At 44.0% G+C, this 22,140-nt stretch overlaps 1 pseudogene; it reads right to left on the bottom strand.

Annotated features, from left to right (window-relative positions):
* The window catches only part of LOC139532047 (ribonuclease 3-like), a 146,544-nt pseudogene extending 129,589 nt beyond the window's left edge, over window positions 1-16,955 (bottom strand).
* Window positions 16,956-22,140: the final 5,185 nt, after the last annotated feature.

Below are 22,140 nucleotides of genomic sequence, written 5' to 3'. Positions count from 1 at the left end.
GACAGCAGTCACACACAGCATGATGTTAAAGGATAAGCAGTCCATTCACTCAGACATAATAAGCCAGTAGGTCCCAATCATAATACAAAAACACAACCATTAGGCTAAGCATTTCCTAATCAAAATGTACAACTATTACTTCCCATTGCAAAAAAACATTTCACGTTGAGCACACAAAGTAAGCGGTGACCTAAAGTTTAAATGCAACAATGTTTCACACAAATAATTTTCAAAGAGATTGCTAACAACAGCAAGTGAGCTGCACGTTATTCTTGAAAAGGGAGAAGCTAACAAATTTGTAACCACATTCTCTTCAATAACACCTACTGCAAACTAGCCGACAACAAATGATAGCTAGTTAGACCATGGGGAATCTACCACTTGCTACTTCGCAGTGACCTGTTGGCCTTTGAGAAGGCAGAAGTTTCCATGAGTTAAAAAAAAAAATGGTCCCACCCATTTACATGTCAAAATGTGATCGGTCGATTCCACTATCACTCAAAAATCTTGACCTAATACAGTTGAAGGCGTAGAAGGCCCTCATTGTTCCCACTGTGTTTGGGTTACTAATCATTTGTAGAGTGGAATCCATAAATTCTTCTGAAATATGAACACAGAAATACTGGACATTTTTAACTCTTATGTTGGCGATTTTACAAACATGACCTTGAATTGGACTCACATTTTTCTAGTCTTGGTCTTGACTGTCTCGAACCCCTTGTCCCCATCCCGCCCCCGCTGTTGGTCTGGACTCTGACTCGATTTGCTCCGGTCTTGGTCTTGAATCGGTCTTGCTTTAACAGGACTAGTGTTAATCTATTCTGTGAAACTTCCCCCAAAAAGGGTAAAAGTCTCACCTTCGCTAGCATGACCAGGTGCTGGTTCTGTACAATGGCTGTTCTGTAGGTGGCCAGGCCTCCTTCTTCCAGACAGGGGAACCAGTAGAAAAGATGGACACTGTGAAGACAGGAAGCACACAGACAGAGCTGTTAGATCCAAGATGGTCCCTGGTGGGTCACATATCTCCAGCTGTGTGCAGGCAACTAAAGACCAATTAGATCCAAGATGGCCGACGATGGGTCACATATCCCCAGCTGTGTGCAGGTAACCAACCAGAGACCCATTAGATCTTAAATGGCCGACAATGGGTCGAAGTCTCCCAGAACCACAGCTGTGTTCAGGCAACAAGCCAGCCTCCATTTTCATTACTGTTCTTTGTCCACATTCTCCAAAACGTTGGACCATTACCAGGTGGTGTGGCTTTTTCAAAATTCACGCAATATCTCACATTTGGAATACATAACACTTCAAATAATTCATTAATTTAAATTATGTATTTGTTAATGTAGAGAAATAATTATGCATATGTTTTTTTGTCATAAAGTTAAATTATGAAAATAACAATTTTACAAGCTAGCTGACTAGCTAACATTAATCAGCTGGTTATACATTTAGCTGGCTATATGGGCGTTTGACATTTGTATGAACTGTAATTTGTGTTGTTTAATGTTTTACGGACTCCTGAGCAAACCAGGCTGTCATCTTGTGAAACCCAGTGGGTGTAAAGAATCTAGCTTAAACATTTACTGCAAATTGAATGTACAATTTTGTAAGCTTGCCTTGCTGTTCTTAAAAAAAATCTAAGTCAAAAACTTGTCATTGTTCTTTATTGTAGGAACGTGAACATTAGTGTTTGAAGATTTTTGCCATACAATGCAGCCGAAGTAACCTAGCCAACTCTTTTCTTCCTTATTCTGTAGAGGAGGATAAAAATACCTGTATGCCTATGGATGTGTAGCTATGTAGCCAATCTCTGTATGGACCTTAAAACCTTTAGTACAAATACCAGTTTTGAACAGTGGTTTAAATAGTTCTTCATTGCTTCCACTGGTTAATCATTAATCCCCAGGAAATTAAGTGTGACTGTTACATGTCAAGCTGCTATTAATGAATGAAAGTCCTGCTTCAGTAGTAGTACTACTCGACATTGAAATAACAGCCAGAGCATGGGTACATTACGGCACATTGTTGTTTTGCTGTTCTCAGATTTGCTGCTCATATGGTAAGTACGTATTTGTTGCATGATAAATATAAGGAAAGCTATTACTGCCGCCAGTACAGGCCTTTTGAAAAACACAAGGCTCAATGAATGGTGGTAGGCTATCCATTGGTGGTTTCTGATGTGTGTGAGTGATGTAGTGATGTCCTGTTCCTTAGGTTCATTCATCTCTCCCTGCCACTAGTTATTATTCCTTGGCAGTAGGTACGTATGCCTGTGATGAATCAACGTTGCATCAAATGGACATGAAAGACCAAGACGAATAAAACACCTTAGCTCAATTCAGCCCGCTTGCTATTTTACACCTAAATATTCTATATCCCCAGCTCCTGGTAGTCCGGTTTCAGAAATGTTCAGTCCAGGAGACAGCAGTGCTGGAATGGAGGGATGGAGTGAGGGAGAGGGGAAAAGAGAGAGAAAGGGAGAGAGAGAGTGAGAAAGAGGTAGGTAGAGTGGTCCAGAGCAGGTCCAGTGCTTGCCAGGGGAAGCAAGGGTGGTTAACTGGATTTGCTCCGTCAGTTAACTAGACAAGAGGGTGATACATTATTTACAGCTCTGAGGAGGGCCAAAGCGAGTAGCGTGGGCCGAACGAGTCCTTATGAATGCCTACATCAGAAGAGGAGCAACACAAGATGAGAGGAACTGCCCAAGTCCACAGAAACAGCAGTTAACCACCCCTTTCCTTCCTCACTCACTCCATCCATGGCTGCATTCCAAATGGCACCGTATCTGCTTTATAGTACACTGAGGGCTCTGGTCAAAAGTAGTGCACTATAAATGGAATAGGGTGCCATTTGGGACGCAGGCCATCCGCTGGGTAAAATAGCTAAAACGGACTCCTAGCCATCCACTCCTAACGGTCCTCTCCTATTACAGTCAAACTCTTGCAGTCGGTGCTAGTTCTATTCAAGGCTATATATTGGCAGGGGTGAAATAAATTACTTGCTCTCATCTCTAACAACAAACAGCCGGAAATGGAAAACGGGGAGAAGTGAAAAACAACAACTCATCCCTAGGAAGGTTTTCATTTTAAAATGAACAGGGCAGCCCTCAGCTCACCTTTTTCCCGGTGAGGCTTATATGATTTGACGTGCAGAAACTACCTAATGAGCTAAGCTGGGCTAGCCCAGACATTTTCCCCTCTCCAGCTACCTTTCAATCCAAAGAAATGTTGTGTCCCAAATGGTACCCTATTCCCTATGTAGTACATTACTTTTGACCAGGGCCCATATGGCTACATAAGGAATAGGGTGCCATTCGGGATGCAGAGAGGTAGCTAGGTAGGGAGGTAGTGACTGTAGTAATAATAGCTCCATGTAATTAGTAGTTTGGCAGTGCAAGCTGAGTGGTGCCTGGGCCACAACGGTACCCTCTCACCTGGGAGTGACTCAGTCAATAACACACGCAGCATTTACACAGCTAATTGCTGGTTGTCATGGAGACTTTCAGTAAGGCCCTATGAAAAGGGCTATGGTGAAATTACAACCCAATCCCCAATTAAGGGTGAAATCACAGAGTAGAGTAAGGGGAAGGGGGAGAAGAAGGGGAGAGAGTTGTCGCCATGTTCGATTAGCAAAGGTGTCTGTCAAAAAAATGAAAGCGAGGGACCTGACGGACATAAATCTCACCTGGTGAGAAACTCCACAACGGCATCGCCGAGAAACTCCAGCCGCTCGTTGTGATTGATCCTGGAAGAGAGAAAAAAAGAGATGAGGAGAGAAGGGGGGTTGAGGAGAGAAAGAGAGAGAGACAGGGAGGGAGAGGAAAGAGACCCAGCGAGGAAGATATGGTGAGAGAGAAAGAGAGAGGGAGGGAGGGAGGTGGGGAGGAGAAAGAGACAGAGATGAGTAAGGGAGAGATCATTTAATGGGCATCTCAGTCTATAGTAGATCAGACATTTACACAGGAACCACAGGTCTCTGAGACCAACCAAATCAACACAATCTGACAAATATCACAGGTGAAAATCCAATAGTGACCTGAAATATGACCTATACAGGTTTGAATCAAGTTGATTCATTCTGCTCAAGTGTATTTATTCTGTCTCAAACCTTCACAAATCTAATAGCCCACATTTATTAGCACACAATGCAAAGGTGTATTGGAATTACAATGGCCCTTGCATCAGTGGTTTGTGAAATTTCTTAGAACTCACTCATGGAAATAAGTGCAGGGCCTCCCCACACTGAGGCACAGCAGGACAGCAACTGCTTGATTTAGGGACTTTGCATTTGCTAAGTATGTATTAGATAAGGGATTAAGAATGTCCACTGCATCAGTAGTTGGTGACATTGCTTAGACCTCCTTATGGAAGTAGAGTCTACCTGGAGGGGGAGGGGCCGTCTTGTCTGAGACAAGACTTAATGTTGATCAAGGTGTTGATTCCTGACCAACCAGAGAGAGGTTGGTTCGTCAGCATAGATAGACGTTACATCCATTAATCAATATTGATGAAGTGTGTGTGTGGTGTGTGTGTGCACCAATGTGTTGTACTGTAGGTACCCACCCTTCTTCCTCATATACATGTGGTGGACCTCCCTGTCTCCATACTTGGGCTGGCGGATGCCACAGTTGGACAGGGAGTTTTGGGTGTGGTCTGGGTTGATGCCGAAGTTCATTAATTTAAATTATGTATTTGTTAATGTAGAGAAATAAGTATGCATATGTTTCTTTGTCATAAAGTTAAATAGTAAAATAGTAAAAGTAAAATAACAATTTTACAAGCTAGCTGACTAGCTAACATTAATCAGCTGGTTTTACATTTAGCTGGCTATATGGGCGTTTGACATTTGTATGAATTGTAATTTGTGTTGTTTAATGTTTTACGGACTCCTGAGCAGACCAGGCTGTCATCTTGTGAAACCCAGTGGGTGTAAAGAATCTAGCTTAAACATTTACTGCAAATTGAATGTACAATTTTGAAGCTTGCCTTGCTGTTCTTAAAAAAAAATCTAAGTCAAAAACTTGTCATTGTTCTTTATTGTAGTAACGTTAACATTAGTGTTTGAATTTTTTTGCCATACAATGCAGCTGAAGTAACCTTGCCAACTCTTTTCTTCCTTATTCTGTAGAGGAGGATAAAAATACCTGTATGTCTATGGATGTGTAGCTATGTAGCCAATCTCTGTATGGACCTTAAAACCTTTAGTACAAATACTAGTTTTGAACAGTGGTTTAAATAGTTCCTAATTGCTTCCACTGGTTAATCATTAATCCCCAGGAAATGAAGTGTGACTGTTACATGTCAAGCTGCTATTAATGAATGAAAGTCCTGCTTCAGTAGTAGTACTACTCGACATTGAAATAAGAATTGGGCTGGCGGATGCCACAGTTGGACAGGGAGTTTTGGGTGTGGTCTGGGTTGATGCCGAAGTTCAGGTGGTGGCTGGGGTGAGTCATGGCCAGCTGGAGAGGGAGAAGAGTAGGAACATCTTGTGGTGATGGTGACTGTCTGATAGGGCTGGAAATTGCCAGGGACCTCACGATACGATATTATCATGATACTTAGGTGGAGATATGTTATGTATTGCGATTCTCACGATTCTAAATGTATTGCGATTTGATATTGTGATTTTACTGCAATTTAATGTTTCAAACATATTGCTCTCTATATGTCTGCTTCCGAGAGACAAGAGGGAGCGTTAGAAAACAAGTTTTGATCAGTCAGGGAAATAGAAGTGCTGAAAACATGTTGGCTCACTATTTAAAAAGAAGATGGAGAACAAGCTATAGGATGAAACATTCCTGCGTTTTGGCGCCGGTACAGCCGACTATAGCGCTAGCCAACACAACCTACAGAAGCAAAAATAAAATGAAAATAATATTGCAATATGTAACTGTATTGATTTCCCACCCATCACTACTGTCTGATGTATGCATCTAGCATCTCAGAGTATTACTGCTGATCTAGGATCAGGTCTTCCCTGACAATATAACCCTTTAATTATGAACTAAAAAGGTAATGCGGATCCCAAATTAGTATTCCTACTTTGTTGATCAACTCATCTTACTGAAACGTAAAGCATACTTGACTTTCCTTGACCTCCAAGATATGACTAGACTAGAACAGCAACCATCTGAAAGATTGATTATAGAAACATTGAGCGACAGTATGTAATATGGACGTGAGCATAAAGAAATGAATAAAATGGAAGAAAGTATTAATAAATCAAGCCTTTTATAACAAAAAAGCCAGTAGCACAGCAGCACACTACACAATATTCCCCACAACTCTGCTTTGGTTTGAGACAGGGCAAACTAGAGAGCTTGGAAAGCAGTGTGTCTGTCTGAATCGAACACTGTCAACTGAGCACAAACAGGGAAAAGAGAAAAATCGCTGTAATACTGCCCAGTAAGACGTGTCGAGCATTTATCAATCTAACATTATCAGAATGTAGCTTCTCTCAGCAAAAACACTTTCCAATTCATCTCTCCTCTCTCTGGGCTGCTCGGGGTTCAAATGCTTGTCTTCGTTCAGCCACTCTTCAAATCAATTTCAAGCTCCAATGAGAAATAAATGTAAAATGTTAACATTTACATTTACATTTAAGTCATTTAGCAGACGCTCTTATCCAGAGCGACTTACAAATTGGAAAGAGAGAGGGTTTCAATATTTATAATTGCTGTAGACACAGCTGGGGTTGTATCCTTGAACAGAAACAAATTCAACCAAAAATCTATTTTCATAGTAACTAAAAGGAACAGAACAGCAAGAGTTTTTCAGAAGTATTTGACATTGTACACGTAGAAGTCTAGCATCCAAGCACAACTCTGTCCTTTTTCTCTGTCAGCTTGACATAAAACAACTGTTACTTGGAATTGTAACTTAGCCCTGTTCTGAAAACAGAGAAACGTCAGACACATTGCCCGTGTCGCAAATGGCACCCTATTGGCCCTTATCAAAAGAAGTGCACTGTAAAGGGAATAGGGTGCCATTTGAGATGAATAAATCGAGTGTCAAAGACAGTACACTAAAGTCTTCCTTCTCAGTTCGGTGTTCTTTTTAAAGATTCTTTAAAAAAAGTGCACATGAAGTGTATCATGTGCAACACATACAGTGGGGAGAACAAGTATTTGATACACTACCGATTTTGCAAGTTTCCCTACTTACAAAGCATGTAGAGGTCTGTAATTTTTATCATAGGTACACTTCAACTGTGAGAGGGAATCTAAAACAAAAATCCAGAAAATCAGATTGAATGATTTTTAAGTAATTAATTTGCATTTTATTGCATGACATAAGTATTTGATACATCAGAAAAGCAGAACTTAATATTTGGTACAGAAACATTTGTTTGCAATTACAGAGATCATACGTTTCCTGTAGTTCTTGACCAGGTTTTCACACACTGCAGCAGGGATTTTGGCCCACTCCTCCATACAGACCTTCTCCAGATCCTTCAGGTTTCGGGGCTGTCGCTGGGCAATATGGACTTTCAGCTCCCTCCAAAGATTTTCTATTGGGTTCAGGTCTGGAGACTGGCTAGGCCACTCCAGGACCTTGAGATGCTTCTTACGGAGCCACTCCTTAGTTGCCCTGGCTGTGTGTTTCGGGTCATTGTCATGCAGGAAGACCCAGCCACGACCCATCTTCAATGCTCTTACTGAGGGAAGGAGGTTGTTGGCCAAGATCTCGCGATACATGGCCCCATCCATCCTCCCCTCAATACGGTGAAGTCGTCTTGTCCCCTTTGCAGAAAAGCATCCCCAAAGAATGATGTTTCCACCTCCATGCTTCACGGTTGGGATGGTGTTCTTGGGGTGGTACTCATCCTTCTTCTTCCTCCAAACACGGCGAGTGGAGTTTAGACCAAAAAGCTCTATTTTTGTCTCATCAGACCACATGACCTTCTCCCATTCCTCCTCTGGATCGTCCAGATGGTCATTGGCAAACTTCAGATGGGCCTGGACATGCGCTGGCTTGAGCAGGGGGATCTTGCGTGCGCTGCAGGATTTTAATCCATGACGGCGTAGTGTGTTACTAATGGTTTTCTTTGAGACTGTGGTCCCAGCTCTCTTCAGGTCATTGACCAGGTCCTGCCGTGTAGTTCTGGGCTGATCCCTCACCTTCCTCATGATCATTGATGGCCCACGAGGTGAGATCTTGCATGGAGCCCCAGACCGAGGGTGATTGACCGTCATCTTGAACTTCTTCCATTTTCTAATAATTGCGCCAACAGTTGTTGCCTTCTCACCAAGCTGCTTGCCTATTGTCCTGTAGCCCATCCCAGCCTTGTGCAGGTCTACAATTTTATCCCTGATATCCTTACACAGCTCTCTGGTCTTGGCCATTGTGGAGAGGTTGGAGTCTGTTTGATTGAGTGTGTGGACAGGTGTCTTTTATACAGGTAACGAGTTCAAACAGGTGCAGTTAATACAGGTAATGAGTGGAGAACAGGAGGGCTTCTTAAAGAAAAACTAACAGGTCTGTGAGAGCCGGAATTCTTACTGGTTGGTAGGTGATCAAATACTTATGTCATGCAATAAAATGCAAATTAATTATTTAAAAATCATACAATGTGATTTTCTGGATTTTTGTTTTAGATTCCGTCTCTCACAGTTGAAGTGTACCTGTGATAAAAATTACAGACCTCTACATGCTTTGTAAGTAGGAAAACCTGCAAAATCGACAGTGTGTCAAATACTTGTTCTCCCCACTGTAAATAATTTTTGTAAACATTCCAAGGTAAAATATATACAGTAGTAGTCAAAAGTTATACACACATACTCATTTATTTGTACTATTTTCTACATTGTAGAATAATAGTGAAAACATCAAAACTATAAAATAACATGTATGGAATCATGTAGTAAACCAAAGAGGTGTTAAACAAATCAAAATGTATTTTATTTTTTCGATTCTTCAAAGTAGCCACCTTTTGCCTTGATGACAGCTTTGCACACTCTTGGCATTCTCTCAACCAGCTTCATGAGGTAGTCACCTGGAACGCATTCAAATTAACATGTGTGCCTTGTTAAGTTAATTTGTGGAATTGCTTTCCTTCTTAATGTGTTTGAGCCAATCAATTGTGTTGTGACAAGGTAAGACCAAGTCCATATTAAGGCAAGAACAGCTCTAATAAGTAGAGGGAAATGACTGTCCATCACTACTTTAAGACATGGTCAGTCAATTCGGAAACTTTGATTGAACTTTGTACGTTTTTTCAAGTGCAGTCGAAAAAACCATCAAGCACTATGAAGAAACTGGCTCGCATGCGGACCGCCACAGGAAAGGAAGACCCAGAGTTGCCTCTGCTGCAAAGGATAAGTTCATTAGAATTAACTGAACTTCAGGTTGCAGCCAAATGAATGCTTCATAGTTCAAGAAACAAACACATCTCAACATCAACTGTTCAGAGAAGACGGCGTGAATCAGGCCTTCATGTTCGAATTGATGCAAAGAAACCACTACTAAAGGATGCCAATAAGAAGAGACTTACTTGGGCCAAGAAACACGAGCAATGGACATCAGACCGGTGGAAATCTGTCCTTTGGTCTGATGAGTCCAAATTTGCGATTTTTGGTTCCAACCGCCGTGGTTTGTGAAACGCAGAGTAGGTGAAAGGATGATCTCTGCATGTGTATTTCACCTCGTAAAGCATAGAGGAGAAGGTGTGGGGGTGCTTTGCTGGTGACCCTATTTGTGATTTATTCAAAATTCAAGGGACACTTAACCAGCATGCCTACCACAGCATTCTGCAGCGATACGCCATCCCATCTGGTTTGCGCTTAGTTGGACTATCATTTGTTTTTCAACAGGAAAATGACCCAGCACACCTCCAGGCTGTGTAAGGGCTATTTGACCAAGGAGAGTGATGGAATGCTACATCAGATGACCTGGCCTCCACAATCCCCCGACCTCAACCAAATTGAGATGGTTTGGGATGAGTTGGACCACAGAGTGAAGGGAAAGCAGCCAACAAGTGCTCAGCATATGTGGGAAATCCTTCAAGACTCTTGTAAAATCATTCCAGGTGAATCTGGTTGAGAGAATACCAAGAGTGTGTAAAGCTGTCATCAAGGCTGTCACGCCCTGATCTTTTTCAGCTGTCTCCACCCCCTCCAGGTGTCGTCCATCTTCCCCACTTATCCTCAGGGTATTTATACCTATATTTTCTGTCTGTCTGTGCCAGTTCATCTTGTTTGTCAAGCTTACCAGCGTTTGTCCTGTCAGCCTGTTCTGACCCTGTACCTGCCCACTTGACCACTCTGCCTGTCCTTGAGCCTGAGCCTGCCTGCCTTCCTGTACCTTTGCGCCACTGAACTCTGCCTGTCCCTGAGCCTGCCTGCCATCCTGTACCTTTGCTCCTACTCTGGATTATTGGCCCCTGCCTGCCTTGACCTGTCGTTTGCCTACCCTTGTTGTTACAATAAACATTGTTACTTCACACAGTCTGCACTTGGGTCTTACCTTGATACCTGACAGTACGATCTGGCCATGAATTGACCCAACAGACACGGACCAGCTCCGCAACGCCATCTCCTCCCAAGGAGCCACCATTGGTAGGCACGAGGAGTTGCTTCACTGTCTGATGAAAGGGTTCCAGGCCGTGGCCGAACGTCACGACCTAGCCTTGGACGCATTCCGGGAGCAATTCTGTGGGTTGCCTACTAGGCAGCCTACCACGATGCTAACCTCCCAGCCCCTCTGTAACCCGGGTGGTAGCAGCGCATCACCGATTTCCCGGGAACTCCGCTTACCTCCCCCGGTGCGCTATGATGGCGATTCCAGAACCTGCCAGGCCTTTCTCTCCCAGTGCTCCCTCGTTTTCGATATGCAGCCTTCTTCGTTCCCCTTGGACCGCTCAGAGATAGCGTACATTATTACACTGATGGGATGGCACTCGCCTGGGCCACGATGGTATGGGAGCAACAATCCGCCGTCTGCCTCAGTCTGGAGGTATTCGTGGCAGAGGTGAGAAAAGTTTGAGGCTCCGGTGTCCGGGAGAGAGGCTGCCCAGAAGTTACTCCAGCTTTGGCAGGACACCCTCTGTGTGACAGACTATACGGTGGAGTTCCGCAAGCTAGCAGCGGAGGGTACCTGGAACCTGGAAGCACTGTCCGACACGTTCTTGAACAGATTATCGGAAGAGGTAAAGGTTGAGCTGGCAGCCCGAGAACTAACGACGGATCTTGACTCACTCGTTGCATTAACCATCCGGATCGATGGTCGGCTATGGGAACGAAGGAGGGAGAAGGGGTCCAATTGCGGTCCCAATCGCTCACTCAGGAATCCCACCTTAACTTCTTCGGGGCAGGGGGCAGCATTTTCACTTTTGGATAAATAGCATGCCAAAATTCAACTGCCCGCTACTCATCCCCAGAATATAACATATGCATATTATTAGTATATTTGGACAGAAAACACACTGAAGTTTCTAAAACTGTTTGAATCATGTCTGTGAGAATAACAGAATTTATGTAGCAGGCAAAACCCCGAGGACAAACCATTCAGAATTTTTATTTTTTTGAGGTCACTGTCTTTTCAATGAGGTTTCATTGAGACACCAGATTTCTAAGGGACTTGTTTGCAGTTCCCACCGCTTCCACTGGATGTCACCAGTCCTTGGAAATCGGTTGAGGTTATTCCTTTGTGTAATGAAGAAGTAAGGCAATCGTAAATGAGGGGCACATGAAGTAAATTGTTTGAGAGAGGCACGTTACCAAAAATGTTGCGTCAGTTTGTTTTCTTTTTGTATTGAACACAGATCATCCCGTCTTCAAATTGATCGATTATTAACGTTTAAAAATACCTAACGTTGTATTACAAAAGTAGTTTGAAATGTTTTGGTAAAGTTTACATGTAACTTTTGATATATTTTGTAGTGACGTTGCGCAAGTTGGAAGCTGTGTTTTTCTGGATGAAACGCGCCAAATAAATTGACATTTTGGATATATATCGACGGAATTAATCGAACAAAAGGACCATTTGTGATGTTTATGGGACATATTGGAGTGCCAACAAAATAATTGTCAAATGTAAGGCATGATTTATATTTTATTTCTGCGTTTTGTGTCGTGCCTGCAGTGTTGAAATATGCTACTCTCTTTGTTTACTGTTGTGCTATCATCAGATAATAGCATCTTATGCTTTTGCCGAAAAGCCTTTTTGAAATCTGACATGTTGCTTGGATTCACAACGAGTGTAGCTTTAATTTGGTATCATACATGTGTGATTTAATGAAAGTTTGATTTTTATATCATTTTATTTGAATATGGCGCGCTGTATTTTCCCTGGCTATTGGCCAGGTGGGACGATTGCGTCCCACCTGCCCCAGAGAGGTTAAAGCTGATGAACTCCGGAAGTCCCTGGCGTCTACGTCTCCAAGAGGATCCGAGCTTACCCGACTCTCTCCAAGAGCCTCCGGAGAGTAACGATTCCTCTCTTCCCGAGTCGATGCAGCTCGGCAGGGCTAGGTTGTCTCCATCCGAGTACGCAGACTTGAGACTCAGAGTTGTCTGTATTGCGGTTCTGACAGTAATTTTGTGTCTACTTGTCCCTTCAAGAGACCTAGCTCATTCGTTGGAGTGAGTACACTGGTGGGTCTAAAAGAAAATGGTTCTTCTCCCCTTACTCGCCCCCCTCTCCATGCCACCCTGCTGTGGGGCGACCAGCCCAAGTCTCTCCAGGTATTCAACGACTCGGGGGCCGATGCGAGTCTCATGGACGTTACCCTGGCGTTTGAGCTGGGCTTCCCCACTCAACCCCTCTCCATTACCATGGGTGTTAGAGCGCTGGACGGGCGCTCTATAGGCCGGGTCACCAATCAGACCACCCCCGTCAACCTACGAGTTTCGGGAACCACAGTGAGATGATCCAATTCCTGCTGGTTGAGTCTCCGCAGGTTGCCGTGGTATTGGGATTCTCTCGGCTCCAGTGACAATCCCTCCATTGACTGGGCTACTGGTGCCGTCGTGGACTGGTGCCCATCCTGCCACACTCATTGCCTGAAGTCAGCTCAGCCTGCCCCGGGATGTCTTCCTGTGGGCTTGGAAAATGCCCCGGACGTCTCCGCCAGCTCCGCAGAATACCAGGACCTCCAGGAGGGGTTCAGTAAGGCCCGGGCCACTTCGCTTCTACAGCACCGACCGGTTTCCAAGAAGGTCAAGCCTGAGGCGCTGGCACGCCGCTATGGTGCTGTGGCTACACCCCCAGAAGCCGAGACCTTTTCCCCCGCTCCAAGATCATTAGCCCCTCTGCTGTTCGTCCTCTGTTGCCCCGTACCCTCTGTGTTTTTCCTACCTTTTCTGTGTCTAGAGTCAAAACCATGTCTGACTGCCCCTTGTCTACTGATTGTAGCCCCCACCCCGAGTCATCAATTGCCAGCCAGCGTACACGGTGAGATGCTTCCTGAGGGTTCAACCATGGGTCAGGGGTTTCCAGTACCTGGTTGACTGGGAGGATTATGGCCTGGAGGAGAGGTGCTGGGTTCCCACTAAAGACATTTTGGACCCGGTCCTCTTCGCCGACTTTCACCGCCGGCACCCCAGTCAACCAGGTATCCACCCAGGTGGAACGCCAGGTGGCGTCACTAGAGGGGGTGGGGGGGGTACTGTCATGTCCTGATCTGATGTCATCCATCTTCCCCACTTATCCTCTGGGTATTTATACCTGTGTTTTCTGTCTGTCTGTGCCAGTTCCTCTTGTTTGTCAAGCTTACCAGCGTTTGTCCTGTCAGCTCCTGTCTTCTCCCCTGCCTCTCTTTCTCATCCTTCTGTTTTTAACCCTTGCCTGTCCTGACCCTGTACCCATCCGCCTGACCACTCTGCCTGTTCCTGACCCTGCCTGCCGTCCTGTACCTTTGCTCCTATTCTGGATTATCGACCCCTGCCTGCCTTGACCTGTCGTTTGCCTGCCCCTGTTACAATAAACATTGTTACTTCACACAGTCTGCACTTGGGTCTTACCTTAATACCTGATAAAGGCAAAGGGTGGCTACCCTCTGCATGATTCATATGTGTTATTTCATAGTTTTGATGTCTTCACTAGTATTTTACAATGTAGAAAATTGTACAAATCTAGAAAGACCCTTGAATGAGTAGGTGTCAACTTTTGACTGGTACTGTATAGTGAACAACAATTTAAACACAATATGTAAAGTGTTGGTTTCATGTTTCATGAGCTGTATACATTTGGCTACCTGTTCAGGCACCTCCCTCATGTAAGCATAGGTCTGAACATGACAGGCTGTAGCCAATACTTTGACATGTAGGCTAATTATTTATTTACATACACTTTTGTTTTTCTTAACCGCATAACTAATGTTTTTCGGTTTTCAAATCAATTTAACCTCTAAATTGGCTATTTTGGTTAATGGCCTTGGTGCCCTGGCAGATTGGGCACGACCAAATGGCCTTGCCCCTAAAATCACGAAATTCCAGGCCCGAGCAGCAGTCCCAGCCAACCGTGTTGCGGGATCAAAACTCAAACCGTAGCTAGCTGGTAACCACATTTTTTCAATAGAATACTTTTTCAGAGACTTTCAAACAAAAATCTGAGCTCTCCCTTGTTCAACAGGGAGTGACTAAGAGGGCCTTGAGTGTATGATCATGGGGCAACCTTCTCTTTAAAAAAGGGGTAATCCACAGTTGCTAAATCTATTTTTGGACTTAATGACATGTACCCATTGATTACTAAAAAATATAACAAATGCCTCATGAGCTTAGTTCAACTGTTGTACCCCATCAGAACCCAAAATATAAGCTTGTTTTACTCCAATGTTTGTAAACAAAGTACATGTAAACAAACAATATTAAGCATCAAAATATGGTTAAAACTACAATTTTGATAACATGGATGGTGAGTCCTTGCATCCATGGCTCGGCCCATTCATTTGAGAAAGGTTACATTCTGGAAGACTACACTGTGTGTGTGTTATATTGTGTTGTATCCTGGAGAATATCATTACAGCACACAGCAGTTACACATACATAGACATGCTGCGGGCTGCTGCAGGGGCATGTATGACTTGTAGAGTAAGTGTTGATTACCATTACCTGTCCTTACCTGACTATTTCCTGCTGTAATGTTCCGCTGGCTGGCTGAGTGTGTGCGCGTTTGTGTGTTTCACCTGTAGTAGGCAGCGCTCCTTGAAGACGTAGCCAATCAGCTTGTCCAGGTGCTTCAGACAGTGGTGGTAGCAGACGTGGTGGGTCAACACTGAAAACATCATGGCATGCTGCAGAGAAAGACAGAGAGGGGAGAGAGAGAGACAGAGAGGGGAGAGAGCGAGCGAGAGATGGGTGGAGGGAGATGGAGAGAGAGAGAGACACAGAGCAAGAGAAAGAATAGAGATACAGCGACAGAGAGTAGAGAAAAGAGGAGAGGGAGAGCGAGAGAGAGAACATGTCAAATCAATCAGCTGGTCATTATTTATTAAGTGGTGCTCCGACAGAGGGAGATTCAATAATCAAAAGCCCAATAAGTGTGTGTTCTCACCATGAAGAGAAATGAGAGTTGTGAGGGAAATTCACATTTTGGCACGAACGAATCAAGACCGCTATTTCAACATGTTGACACAAATGTGCCTGCAGAAACTAACAGACAGGCTTCTCCTGTTTTTGTCACTGAGTCACATCTCTCAAAAGTGTCAAACAAAGAAAGAAGGAAGGAGAGAAAGGAGGAAAGGAGTGAGGGAGAGAGGAGAGATGCAGAGGCAGTGAGATTGAGCCCGGGAGAGAAAGTTAGAGAGAGGGAGATAAAGAGAGAGAGAGAGAGCGATAAAGAGAGTGAGACCAAGCTATAGACAGAGCTGGAGAGTGAGAGAGACTAAGCAAGTAAATGAGAGAAAGAGAGTGTAACCAATGTGAGCTATCATTAGCAGGAGTCTTATCAAGCCAGACTGGAGAACAGTGTGGGGAGCATTGTGTAGCGGGTGGAACATCCATTAACCCTGCGCCACCACAAAGAGCAGGCTGAGCTGCAAGTTTTAATTAGTGTTACCGGGGGCCTTGCAGGGGGCCCAGGGTTCCTACAGATCAGTTAAATGAGCTGCGTTTCCCTCTCTCTTTCTCTTTCTCTGCTCCATCTCTCACTCTCTCTGCTCCACCTCTCTCTCTCTCTCTCTGCACTAACCGCTAACCCACGCAGCCCAATCTGTTAGCCCACCCCTGGCCCTCGCCTGCCCACCCGCCGCCCACAGTGTGCACCCTGCTGGCCTGCACCCCTCCACAGGGCATGGCCACACTACTCCAAGGCCTTGTTAACTAGCCAATTAACAAAGCAAGACCGTGTCTCAACTCATCAGACTAGGCTACAGCCTTACTGCCTGCATGGCTGGCTTAGTGGCTCAGACAACATCCGCATGGGTCCACTCCCAGACCAATTTACTCACTGGGTCCTCAGTAGGAGACAGGTGTGTGTGTGTGTGTGTGTGTGTGTGTGTGTGTGTGTGTGTGTGTGTGTGTGTGTGTAGGGGTAAGAGTGTGTGTGTTTGTGAGATTGATTGGGCTGGGATGTCATCAATGGAAGCCTCTAGCTACCGGCCACATATCAGACCTGACAACAATCTGCTAGCCATGTGTGTCTCTTTGCTATGCATTGGTGATGTTATGGTGTGATGGCAGAAAAAAAACTGGTGGTAGTGTACATCTGTGTGTGTGTATGTGTGTGTCTGTGTGAGCGTGGGTACAGTGTGTGAGTGTGAATACTTCTGTGTCTCTGTGTCTGTGTGCATGTGCTTGCATCTGTTTGCTGCATGAGCGTGTGTCCTTGTGCATATATTTTCTGCGTCTCTGCCAAAGTGTGTGTTAGGCTGGGTGCAGTGTGGCAGCGTAGCGTCTCTCCTGCCTACCTGATAGACGTCAGAGCGGATGCCAGTCTTCCAGAAGCGGATGCCAGTCTTCCATGGCTAGTGAGCTCAACGGTCACCTCCCGGCACATGGTGTTCTTCTGTCAAATCTTCTGCAGAGCTTCCTGACAAACACACATACATTATTGATCTACTGGGTTAGAGCTGCTGCTACAGGGGACAGCCAACCATCTTTACACCACACAGTTACAGATACAGGAACCGAGAGAGAGACACATGCATACACAGAGACACGCACAAACAGGTACATACAGAATGACCACACACACACACACACACACACACACACACACACACACACACACACACACACACACACACACACACACACACACACACACACACACACACACACACACACACACACACACACACACACACACACACACACATATACAGAGGTGTACACACACAGCCCTCTTTCCTTCCTCCCCTCTCTCTAGGTAGTGCTCCGACCCCCTGCGTCTCATGACAGACACAATAACAGTGAAAGCAGTAGACAGCTCCACTAGACCTGGCTAATTGAGGCATTGGAATTGGGTAGCATGGCGGCTGAGGGTGTATGTGTGTGTGTATTTGTGTGTGTGTGTGTGTGGGAGCCTGGACTCCAATCTCAGGCAGCGTGCCCAGAGGCATCAGGCTGTTCATTAGGACCTGCAGCTAACGCTGGCTCCGACACACACACACACACACACACACACAGAGAAACATAGAGCACATACACACACACAGACATGCACACACACACAAACACTTGGGTGTGTAGAAACCCAGAAATCTCTCGTTATAGGGCTAAAGTGTACACATTGTCAGCCCTACAGGAGAGAAGACAACTGGTAACAACACCAGAGAGATGAGGTCTGGTTAGCACCAGAGACAGGTGCTTACCAAAAGTCCCTATATATTGGACAAAAGTTGTGCACTACGTAGAAAAGAGGGCTCATATGGTGCCATTTGGGACACAGACTTGGTCTGGGCTGAGAAAGACAGCATCTACAAATCAGAATTAGGACTGGGGACATGTGTCAATGGTATCTCTGCTACAGTGACTAAATTACCCATGATGCAGTTTGAAATTGAATGATTTTCAGTCGGCAGCGAGGAAATAAGAACAACAAAGAAATGAATAAATAATAATGCCATCCTACTCCTGCGCATCAAAGGGAACATGGTCACACACACACACACACAAAGGCAGGCACACAGACACGCCAGCGGCCCTCTGTGGACATCCGAATACAGTATATATACAGTACCAGTCAAAAGTTTGGACACACCTACTCATTCAAGTGTTTTCCTTTATTTGTAATATTTTCTAAATTGGAATCATGTAGTAAGCAAAAAAGTGTTAAACAAATCAACATATATTTTATATTTGAGATTCTTCAAAGTAGCCACCTTTGCCTTGACAGCTTTGCACATTCTTGCCATTCTCTCAACCAGCTTCACCTGGAATGTTTTTACCACAGTCTTGAAGGAGTTCCCACATATGCTGAGCACTTGTTGGCTGCTTTTCCTTCACTCTTCGGTCCAACTTATCCCAAACCATCTCAATTAGGTTGAGGTCAAGTGATTGTGGAGGCCAGGTCATCTGATGCAGCACTCCATCACGCTCCTTCTTGGTCAAATAGCCCTTACACAGCCTGGAGGTGTGTAGCCATGTGCCTAGAATTCTAAATAAATCACTGACAGTGTCACCAGCAAAGCACCCCCACATCATCACACCTCCATGCTTCATGATGGGAACCACACCTGTGGAAATCATCTGTTCACCTACTCTACGTTTCACAAAGAGAGGTTGGAAACAAAAATCTCAAATTTGGACTCATCAGACCAAAGAACAGGTTTCCACCAGTCTAATGTCCATTGCTCGTGTTTCTTGGCCAAAGTAAGTCTCTTCTTCTTACTGGCGTCATTTAGTTGAGTTTTCTTTTCAGCAATTTGACCATGAAGACCTGATTCACGCAGTCTCCTCTGAACAGTTGATGTTGAGATGTGTCTGTTTCTTGAACTCTGTGAAGCATTTACTTGGGCTGCAACCTGAGATTCAGTTAACTCTAATGAACTTATCCTTTGCAGCAGAGGCAACTCTGGGACTTCCTTTCCTGTGGCGGTCCTCATGAGAGCCAGGTTCATCATAGGGCTTGAATGGTTTTTGCGACTGCACTTGAAGAAACTTTCAAAGTTCTTGTCACAACACAACTGATTGAGGAGAGTGTATAGTTATGTACTTGAAAATGTATCAATAAACCAATTAGGCACATTTGGGCAGAGTTGTTATAACATTTTTAACAGTAATGCAATGGTTAAATCGGATCAGTCTAAAACTTTGCACATACACTGCTGCCATCTACTGGCCAACATCTAAATTGCGTCTAAACTGCAATAATACATTGTGGCCTTTCTCTTGCATTTCAAAGATGAAGAAAAAATAAAAAAAGCATGTTTTTTGCTTGTATTCTCTTTTACCAGATCTAACGTGTTATTTTCTCCTACATTACTTTCACATTTCCACAAACGTCAAAGTTTTACCTTTCAAATGGTATCAAGAATATGCATATCCTTGCTTCATGTCCTGAGCTACAGGCAGTTTGATTTGGGTATGTCATTTTAGGCTAAAATTGAAAAATGGGTCCGATTCTTAAGAGTTTATAGGCGTCCTGCTAGCAGGACAACTTCCGGTGAAACTTGAGGGCGCGCAATACAAATAAATAATCATAAAATGATGGATATTAAACATTTATGCACATACAAGTGTCTTATATCGGTTGAAAGCTTAAATTATTGTTATTCTAACTGCACTGTCTGCTTTACAGTAGTTATTGCAGTGAAAGCATGTCATGCAATTGTTTGAGGACTGCGCCCCACATCAAAATATTTTTCCACCGGCACAGGTTTCATAAATTCACAAATGGCGATTAAATATTCACTTACTTTTTGAAAATATTCCTCTGATTTGTTATCCAAAGGGTCCCGGCTATAACATGGAGTGTCGTTCTGTTAGATAAAATCCTTCTTTATATCCCAAAAAGTCTGTTTAGTCGGCCCCATCGATTTGAGTAATCCAATCGTTGAACATGCAGAGAAAGGAATCCGATCTACCACTAAACTTTGTTTCAACAAGTAAAACTACATTTCTATTTACTCCTCAGATACCCTAAAATGTAATCAAACTCTAATATTTCTTATGGAAAGAGGTATGTTCAATAGGAAACCAATTTTAGCAGGTGAATCTTGTCTTCATGGTGCGCGGAAGCACTAATTTCCAAGACTGTGTCCCTGTACTGAAACTGATATTTCTTATTAGTTTTGGAAGTTACAAGCCTGAAACCTTGAACAGACTGCTGACACCCTGTGGAAGCCATAGGAATCACATCCTAGGAGCTATAATTGAGTATGCCCTTATGCTTGCCATTGCAAGATGATGGTCTCTCTCTCTCAAAAACAAATTCAGGTTTGTTCTTCTTTTGATATTCTCCTACATTATTTTTAACATTTCTACAAACTTCAAAGTGTTTGTTTTCCAATGTTACCAATTATATGCATATCCTGGCTTCAGGGCCTGAGCAACAGGCAGTTTACTTTGGGCATGTCATTCAGGCGGAAATTGACAGAAAAGGGGCCTAGCCCAAGCCGTTTTGCCACAACTTTGGAAGTATGCTTGGGGTCATTGTCCATTTGGAAGACCCATTTGCGACCAACCTTTAACTTCTTGACTGATGTCTTGAGATATTGCTTCAAAATATCCACATAATTTCCCTCCCTCATGAAGCCATCTATTTTGAGAAGTTCACCAGTCCCTCCTGTAGCAAAGCACCCCCACAACATGATGCTACCACCCCCGTGCTTCACGGTTGGGATGGTGTTCTTCGGCTTGGAAGCCTCCCCCTTTTTCCTCCAAACATAATGATGATCATTATGGCCAAACAGTTCTATTTTCGTTTCATCAGACGAGAGGACATTTCACCAAAAAGTAGGATCTTTGTCCCCATGTGCAGTTGCAAACCATAGTCTGGCTTTTTTATGCCGGTTTTGGAGCAGTGGTTTCTTCCTTGCCTTTCAGGTTAAATTGATGTAAGACCCGTTTTACTGTGGATATAGATATGTCTGTACCTGTTTCCTCCAGCATCTTCACAAGGTCCTTTGCTGTTGTTCTGGGATTGAATTGCACTTTTCGCACCAAAATACGTTCATCTCTAGGAGACAGAACGCATCTCCTTCCTGAGCGGTATGACAGCTGCGTGGTCCCATGGTGTTTATACTTGCGTACTATTGTTTGTACAGATGAACGTGGTACCTTCAGGCGTTTGGAAATTACTCCCAAGGATGAACCAGACTTGTGGAGGTCTACAAATATTTTCTGAGGTCTTGGCTGATTTCTTTTGATTTTCCCATGATGTCAAGCAAAGAGGCACTGAGTTTGAAGGTAGGCCTTGAAATACATCCACAGATACACCTCCAATTGACTCAAATGATGTCAATTAGCCTATCAGAAGATTCTAAAGCCATGACATCATTTTCTGTAATTTCCCAAGCTGTTTAAAGGCACAGTCAACTTAATGTATGTAAACTTCTGACCCACTGGAATTGTGATAAAGTGAGTCAGTGATACAATTATATGTGAAATAATCTGTCTGTAAACAATTGCTGGAAAAATGACTTGTGTCATGCACAAAGTAGATGTCCTAACCGACTTGCCAAAACTATAGTTTGTTAACAAGACATTTGTGGAGTGGTTGAAAAACGATCTAAGTGTATGTAAACTTCCGACTTCAACTGTATATGGTGGGGTCAATTAATGTTGGATAAGAGCCAGGGGCTTGGAATGTTAGTAAGAAAGGAAAAGGCAATCACATGGTTGCGGTCAGTGATAAGGGTGGATAGCTGTGGATTAGTGAGGAATGGGAGCAGAGGTCATGACAGGTCACATTAAGGGAGAATGAACAGTTACTTAACTCCCTGCATAGCAACAAAGATGTCATGTTTAGAGAAAAGGAGGAGACTCCACCTAAACTGAATGTCTGCATGCAGTTGTTGGCGTTGCTACATACGTTCCTACATTTTCGTGTGTGTGTTGGTATCGCTACATGTGTGTGTGTTGACAGGCAGTGGTGTCTGAAGCGAATCAAAGTGGCCAGCCAGGGGCCGTGGATCCTCCATCTGGGGTGGAGCACACTGCAGTCTCTCTAGAGGCAGACAGAGACACCATCTGGGCTTCTCTCTGGGGTGAGAGCCCCCTACACTGGAACCTCCACTCCTCACTTACCCTAC

Source organism: Salvelinus alpinus, chromosome 10 (assembly GCF_045679555.1).
Source record: "Salvelinus alpinus chromosome 10, SLU_Salpinus.1, whole genome shotgun sequence".
Classification (NCBI taxonomy): Eukaryota; Metazoa; Chordata; class Actinopteri; order Salmoniformes; family Salmonidae; genus Salvelinus; species Salvelinus alpinus.
Note: the sequence above shows the minus strand (reverse complement) of the source record. Positions and strands in the feature narration are given on the sequence as shown.